This window comes from Haemaphysalis longicornis, unplaced genomic scaffold (genome assembly GCF_048455015.1).
Source record: "Haemaphysalis longicornis isolate Haplotype H1 unplaced genomic scaffold, Haemaphysalis longicornis Haplotype H1 scaffold_8, whole genome shotgun sequence".
Taxonomy (NCBI): Eukaryota; Metazoa; Arthropoda; class Arachnida; order Ixodida; family Ixodidae; genus Haemaphysalis; species Haemaphysalis longicornis.
Window position 1 is genome coordinate 3,231,137 of NW_027526445.1, and position 18,735 is coordinate 3,249,871.

The 18,735-nt window shown below is 51.3% G+C and overlaps 1 long non-coding RNA gene and 1 pseudogene across 2 annotated transcripts; one reads left to right on the forward strand and one right to left on the reverse strand.

The window, feature by feature from the left end:
- Nucleotides 1–7,581: 7,581 nt before the first annotated feature.
- LOC144149188 (uncharacterized) lies at nucleotides 7,582–9,623 on the forward strand. The gene is made up of 3 exons (XR_013318229.1): nucleotides 7,582–8,970; nucleotides 9,201–9,401; nucleotides 9,471–9,623. It is a non-coding gene; the product is annotated as an uncharacterized LOC144149188 (long non-coding RNA).
- Nucleotides 9,624–9,833: 210 nt separating this feature from the next.
- LOC144149129 (uncharacterized) lies at nucleotides 9,834–11,996 on the reverse strand (annotated as a pseudogene). The gene is made up of 3 exons (XR_013318195.1): nucleotides 11,482–11,996; nucleotides 10,883–11,090; nucleotides 9,834–10,285 (listed from the first exon to the last, which is right to left on the reverse strand). The product of XR_013318195.1 is annotated as an uncharacterized LOC144149129 (transcript).
- Nucleotides 11,997–18,735: the final 6,739 nt, after the last annotated feature.

Below are 18,735 nucleotides of genomic sequence, written 5' to 3' on the forward strand. Positions count from 1 at the left end.
TTTTTCCAGGCCTTTCGATAATACCGGGAGAACAGAAATCGGCCTGTAATTGGTGGGAACATTTTTATCTCCTGCCTTGTATATTGCTGAAACTCTTGCTCGTTTCATTTTTGAGGGGAAGAAACCAGATTCTAAACAGAGATTGAAAATGTGTACAAGGGACGGGCATATGCAATCGAGGACATATTTGACTGGCCTAATTTGAATGTTGTCGGTATCAGTGGCTTTACTGTTTTTCAGGGAAAGAAATGTGCGATGAACTTCACTGTAGTCAGTTGGCAATAAAAACAGAGTTTCCGAGGCGGTTAAGCCGAGAGTACACGGTTCAGCTGAAGGAAGCGTGGTATATGCAATTGAACTGATAAAATGCCTATTGAAATGTTCAGAGAGCGAAGTGCGTGAAAGGACCGCGCCGTCTACAGTAATCTCGCGCACTTCGGTTGGGTTTCTGCGCATGCCAAGAGCGTCATTTATAATTTTCCATGTGTAATCCGGTCGGGGTGACGTGTCAGAAAACAATTGTTGATAGTAGTGAGCCCTGGCTTTTCGCAGCTGAGATGTTAAGCGATTTCTGAGTTTCTTGAACGCTGCAAGAACCGATAAATTTCGCGTGCTTAGGAAATGACGATATAATTTATTCTTTTCATTGATTAATTTAAACTGCTCTGGACCAATCCAGGGTCTCCGTATTTGTCGCCGGGGCCTAAATTCTTTCACTGGGAAGGACTCACTGTAGTGTTTTTGGAAAGCTCCCATAAATGAATCATATTGCCGCGAACCATACATTGGGTTTGTTTATTTGTGTTTTGCTTTTACCGCCCGGCTGCGCCGGTCTGCGTTATCTCTGCGCGAAGGGAAGCGCGTGTTCCATTCTTTCTTTCTGTGCCGCATGTGTTATGTGTTGTGATAGGGAGAGCATTCCGATTTAACGTGAACAGCCCAGAATAATCTTCTTGGATCTACTATGTTCTCGATGCGAATCGACCTTTCGAGAACCACGCGCGCCGAAAGATAAAAAGCCTGCAGTGCGGACGCCGGGGCATTCGAATCGCCGGAGCTCGCCTGCACGCGTCACTTTGTTGACCGCCGCTTCGCCGCCTCTGTACTCTTTGAGTTGTTAGGGGAGTACAAGTTCGCTCCAATAAACGTGCTTTTTCCTTTAAGACGACTGCCTCATCTTTGGCTCCGTGACATCTGGTGGAGGTGCTGGGTACGCACCCTTCATGAGCTCTACAACCTCTGGAAGACGCCAAGCCAGTCCAACAAGAGCCAGCCCCCGACTGCAAGGCCTCCCGCCCGAGTTTGGTCTCCTGCCAGACGGACCCAAAAGAACGACCGCTGCAACCACCAACATGGTGCAGGAAGCAACATCACCAATCGTCCTGCAGCAGCCACGGGAACCGCCATCCTTCCGAGGAGCCCCCGCAGAAGATCCAGAAGAATGGCTGGAAAAACTGGAGCGCGTCCGGATCTTCAACAGGTGGGACGACGCAGAAACGTTCCGGCATGTTTTCTTTTACTTGGAAGATTCAGCTCGCACTTGGTTCGAGAACCACGAGAGCTCCTTGACCAACTGGGCTTGCTTAAAAAGCGAGTTCCTGAAGACCTTTACTACCGTGGTCAGAAAAGAACGCGCGGCACTATTGCTGGAAACTCGAACGCAGCACCCCAACGAAGGGGTCATGATCTTCGTCGAGGAGATGAAGCGACGTTTCCGCCGTGCCGACCCAGAAATGACCGAGGAAAAGAAACTACGGTTTCTTATGCGAGGTGTGAAGCAAGAGCTCTTCGCGTGCCTTGTTCGCAACCCCCCTAAGACTGTGTCCGAATTTGCGTCTGAGGCCGCCGCAATGGAGAAGACGCTCGAAATCCGAACAAGGCAGTACGACCGCCCAATCAATGCGCTGGTTTCGGAGACAATTGGTGCCGGCGCTAATAACTCAGACTCACTACGCGACACCATCCGTGCAGTGGTGAGGGAGGAGCTACGGAAACTTTTCCCTACGGCGACGCCTTTTCCCTACGAAGTCGCTTCCCTTACTGACGTGATCCGGGAAGAAGTACAGCAGGCTTTGGAAACTTCTATGCCATCCGAAGCACCACGCGAGCCAGAGGCTATGACCTACTCCGCGGCTGTTCGTCGACCCCGCCCTGTTCCAACACGTCGTCAAGAGGCCCCGCCGTACCGCCGCCCAATGTCGCCCGCCCGACCCCCTGTAACTCGAAACCAGGCCCCAAGGAAGACCGAGGTGTGGAGAACGCCCGATAATCGCCCGCTGTGTTACCACTGCGGAGAGGCCGACCACATCTACCGTCGCTGCCCTTACAAGAGACTCGGACTTCGTGGTTTCTCCGTCGACGCACCACGCCCCCGACCCGGCCAGCGCCCATCTGAGATTGAAGAATACCTGTCCAACACCAGCCGTGGACCAGCCCGTTTCAACCGTTCGCCGTCGCCCTACCCGTACCAGTCGCCGGACCGCCGTAGCAGTGCTGACTTCGCACGTGGAAGGTCTCCCAGCCCACGCGGGGGAAACTAAAGGCAGCAACTTCTGGAGGTGAAGTTGCACAACGGCGGAAAAACGAAAACCCTCCAACAACGCAACGATTCGCCGAAGACTGTGACTCGCGACATGCCCTCATCCCGACGACCCGACCCAGCCCTGACGAGACTCCTGAACACGACGACAGCTACACGGCGCGACGCGTACCCGACCTGACCGAGACGTCCGTTGAGAAGACAACGACAACGACGATGCACAGTGCCCGACCGTCAACACGTACAAGCAGAGATACGACGCCCCGACGAACCCGGAACTCGAGGAAGACTGCATCTGACGTCAATGTGTCCATCGACGGCTTTGACGTAGTCGCCCTCGTAGACACGGGAGCTGACTATTCAGTAATGAGCGGACCATTTGCGTCTAAACTGAAGAAAGTTATGACCAGATGGGACGGTCCGCATATACGCACAGCAGGAGGCCACCTCGTGACGCCAAGTGGAACGTGCACATCACGCGTCACCATAGACGGCACGACGTACCCTGCCGCGTTCGTCATCTTGCCTAACTGCTCCCGCGACGTAATTCTCGGAATGGACTTTTTGACGGACAACGGCGCAATAATTGATCTGCAGACCAAGTCGATAACTTTTTCCTCCGATCACTCCATGACGCCGGAACCGAACCCCGAACACCGTGCAGCTCTAAGGATAGCCGATGATCATGTCACCCTGCCACCCCGCGCAAGTTTGATGATCACCGTCTACTGTGAAGGTGCTGCTCCTGACGTTGACGCTATCGTGGAGAGTGACCAAAGGTTGCTTCTCGACCGCGGTGTGTCTGTCGCAAGAGGCATTGCGCGCTTCAAGGAACACCAATCCCACATTTTGGTTACTAATTTCACCGAGGAGTACCAGCATTTAAACAAGGGCGCGGCAATTGCATTCCTCGAAGAAACGCAAGAAGCAAGTGACGTGATCGCGGTCGCCGACTTTGAACGCACCCCCGTAGAAACCTTCAAGCTCCCGCAGCCCTTCGACGTGAATCCGGCGCTACCACAAGAACAACGGAAGAAATTATTGACTTTGCTGCGTCGCTATAGCGAATGTTTTTCGTCGAGCGCAAAACTGCGTCAGACCCCTCTAGCGAAGCACCGAATAATAACTGAAGATGGAGCCCGACCTACCCGACAGTCACCGTACCGCGTCTCTTCACACGAACGGGAAGCCATCCGGACTCAAGTCGACGACATGCTCAGCGACGACATTATACAGCCATCGAAAAGCCCCTGGGCTGCGCCCGTCGTACTCGTAAAGAAAAAAGACGGCACATTAAGGTTTTGTGTTGACTACCGGCGACTGAACAAAATCACGAAAAAGGACGTGTACCCCCTCCCCCGAATCGACGACGCCCTCGACCACCTCTGCCACGCGAAGTACTTCTCATCGATGGACCTGAAGACCGGCTACTGGCAAATTGAAGTGGACGAGAGAGACCGAGAGAAGACTGCATTTATAACCCCAGACGGCCTATACGAGTTCAAGGTGATGCCGTTTGGGCTGTGCACAGCACCAGCGACGTTTCAAAGAGTCATGGACACTGTGCTAGCTGGCCTTAAGTGGCACACCTGCCTCGTATACCTCGACGACGTAGTGGTATTCGCCCGGACTTTCGACGAACACCTTGCAAGGTTGGAGTCTGTACTCGAGGCCATTCGTACGTCGGGGTTGACGCTGAAGCCTGAAAAGTGCCGTTTCGCATACGAGGAACTCAAGTTCTTGGGCCACGTCGTCAACGCCACGGGAATTCTACCTGACCCGGCAAAAACTTCAGCTATCGCGAACTTCCCTAGGCCGAAAGACAAGAAGGGCGTGCGAAGATTTCTCGGGCTGTGCGCATACTACCGGCGCTTCGTCGCAAACTTCGCACGCATTGCAGAGCCACTCACGCGCTTGACGAAAGACAGCACCCCTTTCAGCTGGGAAAACGACCAAGAAAAAGCATTCTGCGAGCTGCAAAAACGCCTGCAAAACCCGCCCGTGCTCGCTCATTTCGACGAAAATGCCGAAACGGAAATGCACACGGACGCCAGTGATATAGGCTTGGGTGCCGTCCTTGTCCAAAAGCAAAGCGGCTGCGAAAGGGTAATCGCCTATGCCAGCCGTGGTCTGTCGAAGGAGGAGAAAAACTATTCTGCCTCTGAGAAAGAGTGCCTGGCTATTATATGGGCGATTTCAAAATTTCGCCCATACGTGTATGGAAGGCCATTCAAGGTTGTAACAGACCACCATGCGCTGTGTTGGCTCGCCAATTTGAAGGACCCCTCTGGCCGTCTTGGGCGGTGGAGCTTGCGCCTGCAGGAGTTCGACGTTACAGTCGTTTATAAATCCGGCAGGAAACACTCCGACGCCGACTGCCTGTCCCGCGCCCCCGTCGACCCACCACCACAAGACTCTGATGAAGACAGCGCGTTCTTCGGGATCGTGACGGAGAGCGACCTAGCCGCCCAGCAGCGTGCCGACCCCGACTTACGCGTCATAATCGAGTACCTCGAGGGATGCAACGTTGCCTTTCCTAGGACCTTCAAACGCAGCTTACCAGCATTCAGCCTGAGAAACTCCGTCCTCGTGAAGAAGAATTTCAGCCCCGGAACAAGAGCGAATTACCTTCTCGTCATCCCCGCGGACCTTCGTGACGAAATTTTGGAAGCGTGCCACGACGACCCGTCTTCCGGACATCTCGGCACAGCCCGCACTATTGGAAAAATCAAGGCGAGGTACTACTGGCCCGGCCTTACCTCTGACGTCACCCACTACGTCCGGAGCTGCCGTGACTGCCAGCGACGAAAAACGCCGCCGACAAGACCCGCCGGACATCTACAACCGATCGCCGTCCCATCGAGACCATTTCAACAGATTGGAATGGACCTTTTAGGCCCGTTCCCTACGTCACGATCACAGAACAAGTGGATTGTCGTAGCGACAGACTACATGACGCGCTACGCAGAGACCGCCGCTCTTCCGAGGGGGACTGCACAAGAAGTGGCAAAGTTCTTGATAAGCCAAGTTGTGCTGCGACATGGAGCCCCGGAAGTCCTAATCACAGACCGCGGAACGGCATTTACTGCGGAGCTGATGCAAGGAGTATTACGCTACAGCAACACGGATCACCGAAGAACGACGGCGTACCACTCCCAAACGAACGGACTAACAGAACGTCTCAACAAGACAATCGCAGATATGCTGTCAATGTACGTTGACGTTGAACATAAGACTTGGGACGAAGTGCTCCCGTATGTCACGTTTGCGTACAACACGGCTATCCAGGAGACGACGCAGCTGACGCCGTTCGAGCTTGTCTACGGTAGAAGGCCGACTACGATGCTCGACGCCATGCTTCCGCACGTAGAAGACGACGACCTCAACGCCGACGTCCACGGATATCTTCAACGTGCGGAGGAGGCCCGCCAGCTCGCTCGAGTTCGTATAACGGACCAGCAGCTGGTGGATGCGGGCCGCTACAACCTCCGACGCCGAGACGCCGAGTACCAACCAGGGGATCGTGTGTGGGTTTGGACTCCCATCCGACGACGCGGACTCAGTGAGAAGCTCCTGCGACGCTATTTCGGACCCTACCAGATTCTACGACGTGTTGGCCAACTTACCTACGAAGTGATCCCTGATGGTGACTCCGGCACATCACGACAACGCAGGCGGCCTGAAGTCGTCCACGTGGTTCGCCTAAAACCTTTCTACGGACGATGACGAACTTTTATTTTCATTTGTTCGGACTGTCGCTTATGTTAGCATCGGGTCGATGCACTCTTAGAGGGGGGGTAATGCCGCGAACCATACATTGGGTTTGTTTATTTGTGTTTTGCTTTTACCGCCCGGCTGCGCCGGTCTGCGTTATCTCTGCGCGAAGGGAAGCGCGTGTTCCATTCTTTCTTTCTGTGCCGCATGTGTTATCTGTTGTGATAGGGAGAGCATTCCGATTTAACGTGAACAGCCCAGAATAATCTTCTTGGATCTACTATGTTCTCGATGCGAATCGACGTTTCGAGAACCACGCGCGCCGAAAGATAAAAAGCCTGCAGTGCGGACGCCGGGGCATTCGAATCGCCGGAGCTCGCCTGCACGCGTCACTTTGTTGACCGCCGCTTCGCCGCCTCTGTACTCTTTGAGTTGTTAGGGGAGCACAAGTTCGCTCCAATAAACGTGCTTTTTCCTTTAAGACGACTGCCTCATCTTTGGCTCCGTGACAATATGCACTACCTGCCGAGCACTGAGCAAGGACTTGGGACCAGTTACTGTTTTGTATTTTTTCTCTGAACGCATCAAGTATAAATGGTGTTATATGTTGACATTTTAACGTAGTACCACTCGCTTGCGCTGCCTTCGCAGAAATGGAATATGCTAAATATTGGGCAGTGGTCACTGATATCAGAACTTATTGTTCCCGAGGCTGCAACAGGTGTATCAGCGTTAGTGATGAAAATGTCTAGTATTGACGAACTAGTTGCCGTAATGCGCGTAGGAGAATTAATTACATTTTTGAAACCACAAGACGTTACCCGGTTTATTAATGATTTAGACATTGAAGTGTCGGAGAAAAGGTTAATATTAAAATCACCACCAAGAACCAGACGATATATTCCATAGGATGCGTACTCGAGCAAAGAATCGACAAAGTCAATGAAGTGATTGGCATCTCCAGAGGGCGGTCGGTACAAGACTGCGAAAATTGTGTTGTTGACTAGTACACTTAGCGCTTCGTAATTAGGCGTCACAGCTGTAAACTGTGGCAATAGCTTGGGAGATAGAGATTCGGAAACATACATCGCAACACCACCCCCTCGTTTTTGCGCTCGGCAAACGGAAAAAGTTTTATATCCTGGAATTCCAGGTATGATATCATTTGGAGTAGACCACGTTTCCGTAATCATCAGAATGCTCAAGTTAAAACAAAATTCATCCAGGAAGGAAGTAAGCTGATCGATTTTGTTAATAAGGGAACGGGCGTTTAAGTGAATAACAAAGACAGTAGAGAGTTTTAGTATAGCGGAAAGCACCACTTTAGCGCGCCCATAGCGTTAGCGGGACGCCACTGCGCATGCGCCGCCCGCAAATGTGCCTTAGCGCGTAGCGTGCGCACGCTATTTTCGAATCTTTGCGTGCGGGATAGAGTGGCGCAAAGCGCCTTAGCGGCGGCTCTTGTTCCCGTGGCGGTCGCGGCGGAGCGAGAGAACGCGAGATGATGATCAATGATGATGATGATTAAATGCCTCCTCTTTGAATTAGGGTGACGGCATGCGCCATCTAGCCTATCTCAGCCGCAACAGACTGCCCCCATGCGGCCACCACAGCAACTGTTCCGCTGGTACAGAAGCACGGAAGCACAGAAGTACACAACAACACGATGGCAGCATGTGCGGTTGACAGGACGCGCAAGCCCGCGAAGACGAACGGTCCACGGCTGCGGTTTTCCTTTCACGATGGACTCGATTTACTTCGGGAAGTTCGGGCTACCAACGCCGTCCAGGACCTGTCTCAGTGGACAACTGTCAAGGAAAATGTAGCGAGAGCTACTGGGAAAGCGTTTTCCCTGCGCGCCGTGCGCGACCATTTTGATTTACTGCTGGCGCAGTATAAGAGAGATGACCGTGCGAATTTGCAGAAGTGAGTATCCGTTTTGATGGAATTTCTTATGTTGATTGCATTGAATTTCTTTATATTGACGGCCGTTTTCTACAGTGGCCAGCGTAGGCCTACGTACGTCCTCCTCGATGCGCCGCGGTTTGTACGACTAGCCGCACTTGGAGCTCGAAGAAAGTCTTGTATAAGACATTATATAAATCACCCCGTCCTCTGAATTATCTCTTCAAAAACGGCTCCGCCAGTTGATATGCCGGTTTAAAACACAGCGGCAGAGAAGGGCTGACAGAGTCGGCATGGCATGTGTTATTGGCCCACGTGGGTTTATGAACCGCGCTCAAATCACAAGGGTTTCCGCGCCGGGCCATTGCTGCGTGACGCACGATCTCCCAGGCGTGATTTACCTCGTTTTTGCTTACGAGTCGTAGGAGTGAAATCAATAAATTCAAGGCTGCAAAGAGTCGGCATGGCATGTGGGTTTCTGCACCGTGCTCGAAACACGTTTATGAAAGCTACAAGTGAAATCAATGAATTTAGCCTCGCGATAGCCTTAATTGTCTGGTTGCTGCACCGCAACCGAGTGGCACTGACGTTCAAAAATTGATATCGCAGGTCTGGGACCGAAGAAGGATACTCGGAGAAGGAACAGCTTCTGCAGGAGCTGCTGGAACTGGCGCAAGAGGCGAACTATCCCGTACGGGATAGGAGACCCCCGTCTGTGCTGGCTGCCGAGAGAGACAGCTCGGAAGCAGCCAGAGATGAGGCAGCAGCGGAACACGCGCTGGAGCTCGAAGTGTGTACGGATGTACCGGCGCGTAAGCAGTTTTTTTGCCTTTCTTTTTTTTTGCACATTCTCACCGAGCCCGTTCATTTGCACCTGGGCTTTATTTTTTTTTACTGCTAGTATTTACTTGATCTCAAATGCGAGTTAGCCTGAACGCAAATTAGTATCATAGCAGGCGATCAGAGTTATTGTTGTAGCTGGGAACAGATACAAAATCTTACGTAAATACCTCTTATTACATTACATTTGTGGTGCTTTCAGCCCAATCAGAAACAGCCCAAGACATCCTTTATGGAATTCTTGGAGATGGGAACTCTCCATCTCCACCCTTGCACCTGGAGTATGACGCCCCTGGCGCAAGCGACTACTCATCGCTGCAGTGCGACCCGCCAGGAACCGTGCCACCGGACACTCCAAATTCAGCGGCAGTCGACGAGACCCCAAGGCGGCATTTTGCACGAAGTAAGCAACAAGTTTGGTCTGGCTGCTGCATTTTGCTAACACTTGCCTTGTATCAATCTAATTTTACAGAAAGAAGGGAGCCACGCCTCAGCGCAGACCACGCTTTTTTGGAAAAAAGGTGGCGCCACGAGCAGTTGTTGCGGGATAAGGAAAACGCCGTGGAGATGAAGAGGCTGGAGCTGGAAAACAACCGGCTGGCCCTGGAGAGGGAGCGCCTCCAGCAGGAGGCTACCATACGCCTTGAATAATTGAAAGCACGAGAAGAAGAGCGCCGCGACCGGGAGGAGCAGCGACGCCACAATGCTGCCAGCCAGGCTGCTTTTTTTGATGTAATTAAGACGGTGCTGACGGAAGTAAAAAAAAACTAAAACGACATAAAGGTTACTGTGTGTTTATTTGAAAGAAACCTCGCTTCCTTTCCATCCCAGCAGGTTTCCATTCCAGCAGGTACAGAACCACTCATGAGGTTAGCTACTACACCACTCAGGACTTAGGCACTACCTTGTTGCAGATAGTCGTACAGGCAAGGTGGCTCCGTGCCAAAGTAGGCTGAGATTTGATTGCCATACATGCAAGCATGGCAGTTAATTAGAATGACTGCCACTCTGTACATTTTCGGCACAGCCTGCAAAAGCAACTTCTGGTTCTTCTTGAAGTCAAGGAAGGCAAACTCTGACACCACCTTCCCAAATCCCCACTCCACCGCGTGCCTTACAGTGCTCATGGCAGAGTTGAAATTCTGCTGTTCTCGAGTCAGATGAGAGCCTCGTATGGCTTCATGATGTGATGCCGTAGGGGATATGCAGGATCGCCGTAGATGACGTAGTGATGTTCGCCCACCAAGCGCTCCAGCTTGCTGTACAGGTCGCTCTCAAAAAGAATTCCTGGAACAAAATGCAATCCTTGAGTAAGATATAAACACGTAAACAAAAAAACAGCAACTGCTACATAGCATTTGCTTTCCCAGCCTGTTCATTTACTAACCCCATGCCTAATAAGAGAGACTGCATGGGTAAGTGGTGCCACTGGTGCACGCTGCATGGTCCATTAAAGTGGTTGCTCCACACTTTGCAAGTTCGTTTTGTTGTTGCCTGTTGGTTGTAATTGAACATTTGACAGTAGACAGCAGGCTCAAGAGCTTGCACTATACATATAAAAAATTTGGGCACTTTAAAGCTGGCACCCAGGCATACATTGTTGTTCAAGTTCCTTAAAACAAATATGAAGCATGCATGTCAGCGGAGCGCACATGGTATAAATACGCACAGAAACCAACTGCCAAAAAAATCTACAAGGCAACTGCATGAATTACAGTGAAGTGCTATGAGAAAGAAAACAAATCACCCAGACCCCTCAAGCTGGTACTGCATAGCATGTTTACATCAAAATGGCTGGAACTTGAAAACTAAAAGCCAAATGAGCCTGTTGCCTATGGGGGCAATGTATATTCTAGAGGTTTTCCAGTGAAATGTGATCCATACCGGCATCATGCCGCTTGCCAGGGTACGGGCCGTCGAGCTCGCAGATCAGCCCATTCGCACACATCAGTGCTTGATATTTGAGAGCGTGCAGACGCTTGTGCCCAGAGAAGTATTCTTGCTGATTTTGGGAGGGTCTGCAGATGGGCCTGGCAGTGCCATCAATGAAGGCCCAGCAGTTCCGCAGGGGCGCTCCCTTGTTGTAGACAGCCTAAGAAACAGAATGAAGCAGCACACAGTTACTACAAAGCATTATGACAAACGTCGCCCAGTGTAACAACGAGTACAAACGGAAGATGGCTCCGCTTGTTTTATGGCGCCGAGGTACGGTCTCCGACATCGTACTATGGGTTCATATACGCTGTTCATATACCAAAATTACCGAAGGCGAGCGTATACCCATTGAAGTATATTTCACGAAGCACAAAAAAAAATGACGCAGCTTTCGCTCCTTAATGCGCGAATCCGCTCCACACACATCACTACAGGCCGTCGTTTGGATATGCAGGCCTAAAAATTGTACTGCACTTGGTTCCAGTTATAAAAATTAAAGTTGTGTCAACACCAAGTTAGAAATTAGGTATAGTAAGATGCCAGCTCACCTCGGACAGCTCGTCCAAATCTGTCGCTGACAGCCACTTCAGCTGGCTAACATCGTCCAGCAAGTGCCCAAAGCTTCTGTCGATGCGTTCAAGCAGTATGTTTGTAACGCTGGAAATCACCGAAGAGTGGCGACCAAAAAAGAGTTCAAGATCACACAGCCTGTTCGGGTAGGCCAGTCGTCGCAACAATATGCAGAGGGCTTCCCAGCCGGGTATGTTCACCCCCTGCGCGCTCGACACCGTCTTCGGGATTCCAAGTGCCTGACAGAGCGTAGGAAAGTCATCTTTCGCAAATCGGAACTGTCTCCTAAAGACACTGTCGGGCATGAAGCTTAGGTTCATCAGCCCGCGCTTCGACACGAAGCACCTCGGCACCACCTGGTGGCTTCTCATCATGAGCGCCTCAACGTGCGACAAACTGAGGGTATTGAGGTAGTACGGGTCGTGCAATATACTCGTAGGCGCCATTCTCTAGCGAGTCACAACCCAAGATGAAACACGTGCACTTTGTTTACGCGAGATGTTCGACAAGAACGGAAACGACTTCAGTTGGACCGAATTTTGCATTGGCATGGATGCCGATGGCTAGCTTCGTGGCTTGTATGCTTGGCTACTTCACAATTTGTCTTTTAGATGGCGCAGCGCGCATTACCGTGCGCTCCGCGCTATGTGGCGTTGCTCCGCAATACTAAAACGTCCAGCGGTTCTGTCGCGTAGCGAGGAGCTATCCCTTTGCGGTTGCGGCGCGCAAACGCTAACGCCACAGCTAAACGCTATACTAAAACTCTCTAGTATTTCGCTTTTCACGGGATAGTTCTACGTGCTTAGGTTCGACAAGTTGCTGGTACAACATGCGCGTATCGGGCATCACCAAGCGACTACTAATATAGGCATTTAGGTCATTTTCAAAAGGTCGTTTTCAGAAGAAACATGAAGTGTACGACTGCCACCGGTTTTTCGTGCAAGAATTCGACCATTGCGCGTCCAGACAAAGCGCCAAGAAAATTGGCGCTTTCGGGCGATAGTGGATGCCAGCAGTCGTTTCAGAGTCGGACAAAGGTGCTCATTCACGAACACGGGAGCACTTTCACCAGGTTCAGTAGTGACACCCAGCGAATGGTTCGTGATGCGCTTCTTTTGCTCCTTCTCAAGAACTAGGGCCCGCTTTTGGCGACTCTTAAACTGCACCACAATGTTGCTCATTCCTTCATTCCGTGTAGAAACACGGTGGCATACCTCAATCTCTGAGACCAGAATGGGTTCCTCGAGCACTTCACCGACCTTTTCCATTAACGCAGCAATGTTTTCGTGTTCCCTTTCCTCTACACCTTTAATTTCCAAGTTGTACCTGCGAGAGTACTGTTCACACTGTGTCAGCCTGTTTTTCAAGTTCCTTTGTGCGTGTCTCATTTTCTAATCACTGCTTCTGAAGGCGTTTATTTTCCTTTTTGAGTTCTTTGTTATCGTTGTGCACACGTTCCAACTCACTCTTGAACTTCTCAAAGTGCTCATTGATCAATGTCATGCTATCGTTCATTTCCTGCACCCCCACACGCAGTTCACGCTTATCCTTCCTAGAGTCCCTGTCAGAAGACATCGTTTACTAATCTGACAAGAACTCGATTACAGGAAACAAGACAATAAAAGCAAATAGCACTTCACTCTGCAGCAGCAACGACGCTACGACCAAGACAGCTCAAAAACCCTCCTCTGCCACTAACCAGCACAAGTAGTGGGACAGCGATTAGCAACGTGACTCCAAGCGTCGCCGCTGCTGCAGAGGATCGGTCCCAGATGAAGCCGCGGTTATAAGCAGTTTCCACCGTTGACGTCATAGTCCCCTAGCGGTGCCGGCTGGTCGGTGCAAGCGCAGACCTTTCTTGCTTCGCGGAAGCAATCTTCAAACTTCGCCGACGAAGATGGTGCGCTGAGCACGTAACGGCGGTTGTCGACGGCGCAGATGGGCAGCCGAGCCGAGCCTGCACAAGTAGTGGGACAGCGATTAGCAACGTGACTCCAAGCGTCGCCGCTGCTGCAGAGGATCGGTCCCAGATGAAGCCGCGGTCGGTTATAAGCAGTTTCCACCGTTGACGTCACAGTCCCCTAGCGGTGCCGGCTGGTCGGCGCAAGCGCAGACCTTTCTTGCTTCGCGGAAGCAATCTTCAAACTTCGCCGACGAAGATGGTGCGCTGAGCACGTAACGGCGGTTGTCGACGGCGCAGATGGGCAGCCGAGCCGAGCCTGCACAAGTAGTGGGACAGCGATTAGCAACGTGACTCCAAGCGTCGCCGCTGCTGCAGAGGATCGGTCCCAGATGAAGCCGCGGTTATAAGCAGTTTCCACCGTTGACGTCACAGTCCCCTAGCGATGCCGGCTGGTCGGCACAAGCGCAGACCTTTCTTGCTTCGCGGCAGGCAATCTTCAAACTTCGCCAACGAAGATGGTGCGCTGAGCACGTAACGGCGGTTGTCGACGGCGCAGATGGGCAGCCGAGCCGAGCCTGCACAAGTAGTGGGACAGCGATTAGCAACGTGACTCCAAGCGTCGCCGCTGCTGCAGAGGATCGGTCCCAGATGAAGCCGCGGTTATAAGCAGTTTCCACCGTTGACGTCACAGTCCCCTAGTGGTGCCGGCTGGTCGGCGCAAGCGCAGACCTTTCTTGCTTCGCGGAAGCAATCTTCAAACTTCGCCGACGAAGATGGTGCGCTGAGCACGTAACGGCGGTTGTCGACGGCGCAGATGGGCAGCCGAGCCGAGCCTGCACAAGTAGTGGGACAGCGATTAGCAACGTGACTCCAAGCGTCGCCGCTGCTGCAGAGCTGCTATTGAGTAAGCTGCTATTGAGTAAATTATTTCGACCTAATAACACCCGGCGACATTATTTATATATCTTGTGTGACTACCCTAAGCAAACCACCAATGCCCAATTTTCTAGGCATTTACCAAAAAAAAAACCTCTTGAGTGAGTTTTTTTATGCACATAACAGTGACATTACGCTTAGGTATTTCATGGTTATTGAGTCTAAGCTAACGCAAGGACCACTACCTAAACCATTTAAATTGAAGACACAAAATTGACCCACGTGCTGCTGGGGCCTAGTAGACAGGCTCTTACACTGCCTCAGAAAGCTTGTTTGTTTAGCATAAAGTGCAGTAACAAAGACGATTTTTATTTACACGCATTTCTTGGAAGCAATGTCCAGTTCGAACTTCTATGGGCTAGAAAAGCAAGCAGTTGTAAAGAGCACCTCAACAGATCGCGAAGACAATCAGCTGACGCATCCATGAGGGCTTGAGGCGTGTGAAACATGTTAAAATAGCGCTATATATACACAGTACTAGCGCTGGATATCAACTGAATTCTTTTACTGCACACAAAGGAATATAAAAACAAACAGCGCATGCGGGAACATTGGGGAAGAAACCAGGTGAAAAATCAGGGAAAAGAAGCAATCAGGGGGAAATGATTTCTGTCTAAAGGAAGAAGGAAAACAAATTAACTGGGGATAGTATTGAGTTATTGTGGGTGCTCAACTGTATTTATAGCAATCTGGAAGCAGTAATAGTAGCGGAAATAGGAGAGGAGAGAGAAAAGTAAAGATTAGAAAGGTGAGGAAAGAATAGAGAAGATTAGATCCACTGCGGTCGATTCCGTAGCACACATCACAGCACGAACACCTCTACGCCAGCCAACAGGCTGGCGTGGCGGTGCGTCCGGTAGACGAGAAATCTCGAATGGAACGGTGAAGCGCGGATGCCAGCTTGCTGTGACGAGCAGCGAAATCTGCCGCGGTCCCGACCACTTCGGAGTTCGCTTGATTGGAGTGCGGCCGACACACGGTTACTGGGAAAGCGGGATCAGGCCCTCGACTGCCCACACCAGCAGAGCGAAAGCCGGGGACATCCAAATCCAGGGCGACGGCCCGCGCGCACAACGGGCCTCCGTAATGAAGACCCCCCCCCCGAAGCAGAAGAGTGCGAAAAAACACTGCCGCTCAGCTCCGAAGCGACGTGACGCAACTTTCGTGACGCATCCGCAAAAGCTGCCCCTCCGAGCGTACGAAGTACCCGCTAATTTACGCGCTACCCTTTTTAGTTGCGAAGAATTCAACACTGCATCTAACGCGTTAGCATGGCGCAGTGGTTCGCTACCTACCACAGGAAAAACTTCACACAACGTTTTTACACACCGAAGTTGGCACGGAGCATCATCTGGATCTCTGCAAGAGAGGCTGCCACGATGGAATTCGTTGGTTGCTAGTTGAGTGCCCACTACTGCCGCCAACTCTAGAAGGCAAAAATCTCCCCCGCACCTCCCCGAAGGGAATCGTGCAGAAATGCGAATGCATTGGGTGCACCGATGAGTGTGTTGCGAGTAATGGCGTAATTAAGGACGAGAGTGTGAACGTAATCATTTATTCATCAGCACCTGTTTGTGTTATCGTTGTACTTGACGGCCACAATCACTGCCTTGTGATCGCTAAAGTGCACGGTCAAAGGGTCTTTGAGAAGCATACGCGCGTCACAGTTTCGCGTAAAGACCAGATCATTGCAACTCCCGTGAATGGTAGTGGGGCACGTGTCGAAGCCGGCAGAGAGACAATGCATAGAGTGCCTGGTATGCATGTACTGGACCAGCCACTCGCCACTCTTCTTGCGCACGTCAACGTTGAAGTCGCCAACCAAGACTATGGGGTCAGAGGGTTTGGAGCGCACGCGCACACTTTCCATAGCCGCGTCCAGCTGCGCGGCAACGGCGTCTCGAGCCCCCGACTAAGAAATGCATTCGCATTTACGACGACGACGAAAACGAAGGCAGAACTACGAGGCGCGCGCTCACGTGTGCTCGCGCTGGAGGAATGCAGGCGCACGCCGGCCAACGGAGCAAGACGACCCCCGGCTAATAAATGCATTCGCGTTTAAAAGACAGCGGGCAACTCTATTAGGGCTGCGCTCGGGTTTAGAACGCTTTCAATACATGGGATGGTCGGGCAGATTTTACTCTAGAGTCAGTAGCATTAACTCTATGCAAAAACGGGTAACATTTTTTCTTGTTAATCCCGCATGAAGCTTCTACATAATCACTGACAAATATAATGGTTTTGGAGTTTCAATTTTCTAATTCCAAAACAAATTTGATGAACTTTCTACAGTAATATTGTTGCTTTTTGGAAGCCAGAGCCAACTGTTCAGCCTCGTCATGAGCCATGCCAAGGTCAAGTGGAACGTGCCTGCTCGAACATGACGGAACGCTCGTCGAAGCGCGGCACTCTTAGACAGTGGTGCCAGATTTCCCCCTGGTATATAATAGTATAAAACTCTATGATAGTAGGTTCGGCGAAGTCTTATTGCTGGTATCGTTTTTCTACATTATGGCGGCAGGCAGCGCGTCGGCCTTCCACAGATCCGCTCTTCTGTGGGCAGTAATTGGCGTCTTATAAACAGTTTTTAAGGGGCGAAGTTCCTTAAGTCATGGGTCTGTCCATCCCTTGTGTCTCGTGGTACGTGACCGCCGCATGCTTTCGGAGATGTCGCAAAGTGGGCCGCGTTGCACGCGCAAGAACCGGCTGCAACCGGCAGCGCAAACTCGGCACCGGGAGCGCGAGCTTGTCTGTGTTCGCCAACGGAGGCGCGAGCGCACGTGCACTGCGAGGGGGAGATCACGTAAGAGATCACGCCACGAACGCAGGCAGTCGTTCTCGGAGATCGAACGAGACGCAAGGACCGTTGCTCGTTTCCTCTCGTCTTGTTCGGGCACAAGTTCGCCCTAAATAAAAGTTCTTTCTTTACCGTTGTGTCCCATCCTACGTGACAAATTGTGGTGGAGGTGCGGGGTGATCCTCGATGGCGCGGAGCCTTTCACCAGGTCTGGGCCTGGGAGCATTGACTCCGAAAATAAAAGTTGATTTGTACAATGTACGCACACAGTCTTACGTCTTTCTTAATGGCGTAATGGGCGAACTTACACGGGAGAGTTACGGTTACCGATGATCTCCCCCTCTCGAGCTTCGCCCCACTTATCATCATTCATTCCGTGGATATGGCGTGATTTTGTTTCTCCCACACGTACCGCTGTCAGCCCGAAGTTTTGCACTGACGCCGGCGGCGGCCGAAGCGGTATGTGTGTGTTGTGGTCCCGTTCGCTTAACTAATAAAGGCGGCGGCGTGCTCCTGCGGGGTAACTGGGATTACTATGTTGGAATTATCATTAGGGACGATTCAACACCCCACCGGGTGTGTAGAGTGTGCGCAAGTTTGTTTAAAAACCTTCACAGCTTGGGCAGAAGTGAAGTGACTTGTTCGCCCCCGTAAATTGAAATAATGGAGCGCCACCCTTACTACGAACCGGAGGGAATAGATCGCCTGTTAATTTAGCGCTTCTGCCTCAAGGCACATGCCGTGACGCTATGTTTGTTCGAAACCATTTCTTAAAGTTGAATATGGGCATCAAACCGGGGTTTTTTGTTAAGGGCGTTGCGAGGTACTCTGCTTTCACTGCGTTGAATACTTCGGTAAAATGATATTTGAATCATATAATGCCCGTTTTTTATTCCAGTCTGGCGCCAAGGCATTTCTTAGTGATTTGGTGACTCTTCAAAGCTCTAGGCACAGACCTGGCAGATAGGGTACCACGAAACTCGCTTCGCAAGTATTCAACAGATGCCGCAATAAGGTTTACTATATCGGTACAGAAAATATTTAGCGTTGCTTTTTATTACAGCCTAAACTAACAGATGGCGCCACGTTGTTCAATGGAGTGCAACGAAGCTACTAGAACCCGACTAACCATAACGAGAATACAAATAAGAGGAGCAAACCGGTCGGCGTTATCGCGGTGGTTGTGCTGTCCGCTAGACGTTTTGTAGGTAAAGTAAAAGACTTCACAGAACATTCACATTGTTAACCTCCATCAAAGGACCCGTACCGCGCCAAAAGTCACGCCCAGAGAGGGGCAAGCACCTGAAGATGTGCTGGAAAGTGTTTTAATCGCATGTGCCTTGTGCGCGATCAGTGTCTATTGCAGCCACGATAGTTCACTCGGTAGGTTTTAGACTAAGATCTAGTATTATTCTTCCACCAGATAATCTATGACCAGCTGGTCAACGAGGGCCGCCGACGCGCCTGGCCGTTGTGAAATCGTGGTGAAAGAGGGTCGGTGGTGTCAACAAGAAGCCCTAGGGCGCCGATTAAATCGTACTACCACCCACCATTCAAATCCCGCCACTCCCCATTCCACCTCACATCCGTAACAGC